The sequence below is a fragment of the Mandrillus leucophaeus genome, unplaced genomic scaffold (assembly GCF_000951045.1).
Source record: "Mandrillus leucophaeus isolate KB7577 unplaced genomic scaffold, Mleu.le_1.0 Scaffold1252, whole genome shotgun sequence".
In the NCBI taxonomy this organism is placed as follows: Eukaryota; Metazoa; Chordata; class Mammalia; order Primates; family Cercopithecidae; genus Mandrillus; species Mandrillus leucophaeus.
The window spans coordinates 146,451-148,488 of NW_012100899.1; positions in this window are offsets into that span (position 1 = coordinate 146,451).

The following is a 2,038-nucleotide window of genomic DNA, read 5'->3' on the forward strand; positions in this document are numbered from 1 at the left end:
TGAATAAACATAGCAAAAAGCAGATTCACAGAAAGCTTCTTTCCAGTTTTTATCTGAAGATATTTCCTTTTTCACCATAATCCTGAATGTGCTCCAGAATGTCCCTTCACGAATCCGTCCATGACAGAATTTCCAACCTGCATAATGTAAAGAAGACTTTATCTATGTGAAATAAATACACATAGCACAGAGCAGTTTCACAGAAAGATTCTTTCCAGTTTCTGTCTGAGGCTATTTCCCTTTTCACTATAGGCGTTAATATGTCCCCGAATATCTCTTGGTACCTTTTTATGCAAAAGGGTTTCCCTGATGCTGTATGAGAAGAGAAGTATAACACTGTGAGTGGAAAGCACACTTCACAAAGCAGTTCCTTGGAAAGCTTCTCTCCAGGTTCTATCTGAACATATTTCCTTTTCCTCCGTAAGCCTCAAAGCGCTCCTGAATATCCCTTCACAAGCTAATCATAAACAGTTTTAGAAAATTGCTCAATGAAAAGAGAAGCTTAACTGAAAGAGAGGAATTCACACGACATATATTAGTTTCACAGAAAGCTTCCTTTTTTTATCTGATTATATTTCTTTCTCCATATTCTAAAGAGCGTTCCCAAATGTCCTTCTTCAGATTCCACAGAAACAGTGATTTCAAACTCTTCAATCCAAAGTATGATTTAACTCTATGAGATGAATACACACGTCACAAACCAGTTGTTCAGAATGTTTCTCTCCAGTTTTCAACAGAAGACGTTTCCTTGCCCATCGAAGGCCTCCGGACGCCACTTACTATCCCTTCACAGATTCCTGAAAGATAGAGTTTCCAAACTGGACAATGTAGAGTAAGCTTTATCTCTGTGAAATGAATGCAAATACCAGAGAACAGTTTCTTGGAACTCTTCTTTCTGGGTTTTATTTGAGGATATTTCACTTTTCGCCATAGTCTTCAATGCACTCCGAAATATCCCTTTTTCAGTTTTACAGGAACAGTGTTGAAGGACTGCTTTATGAGAAAAGAGGTATAACTCCCTGAGTGGAATGCACACACCACAAAGTAGTTTCTCAGAAAGCTTCTCTCCAGTTTTTATCTGAAGATATTTTCATTTAGACCATAGTCCTGAATATGCTCTCAAATGTCCATTCGGGGATCCGTCCATGACTGAGTTACCAGGCTGTGTAATGTAAAGAAAGGTTTAACTATGTGAGATGAATAAACATAGCAAATAGTAGATTCACAGAAAGCTTCTTTCCAGTTTTCATCTGAAGATATTTATATTTTTACCATAGTCCTGAATCTGCTCCCGAATGTCCTTTCGCAGATCCGACCATGACAGAGTTTCCAAGCTGAGTAAGCTAAAGTTACCTTTATCTATTTGAGAGAAAAACATAAATCACAGATCATTTTCACAGAAAACTTCTTTCCAGTTTTTGTCTAAGGTTATTTCCCTTTTCACCATAGGCGTCAATACACTCCCAAATATCCCTTGTTACCTTTTTGTCCAAAAGTATTTTCCTGATGCTGTATGAGGACAGAGGTATTACACAGTGATTGGAATGCACACGTCACAAAGCAGTTCCTCGAAAAGCTTCTCTCTAGGTTCTATCTGAACATATTTCCTTTTTCACCATAACCCTCAAAGTGCTCCCGAATTTCCCTTCACACGCTAAACACAAACAGCGTTAGAAAGCTGCTCAATGAAAAGAGAAGCTCAACTGAGTGAGAGGAATTCTCCAAGAATATCCCTTCGCAGACTAAACAAAAACAGTGTTAGAATACTGTTTCATGAAAAGAGTCTGAACTGTGTGAGTGAAATTCACACGACACAGAGCAATTTTACAGAAAGCTTCCTTCTGGTTTTTATCTGAGGGTATTTCTTTTACAGCATATTCTAAAGAGCGTTCCCAAATGTCCTTTCTCAGGTTCCACAGAAACAGTGATTTCAAACTGCTCAATCCAAGGGATGATTTAACTCTATGAGATGAAGGCACACATCACAAAGCAGTTCCTCAGAAAGCTTCTCTCCACTTTTCAACGGAAGACATTTCCT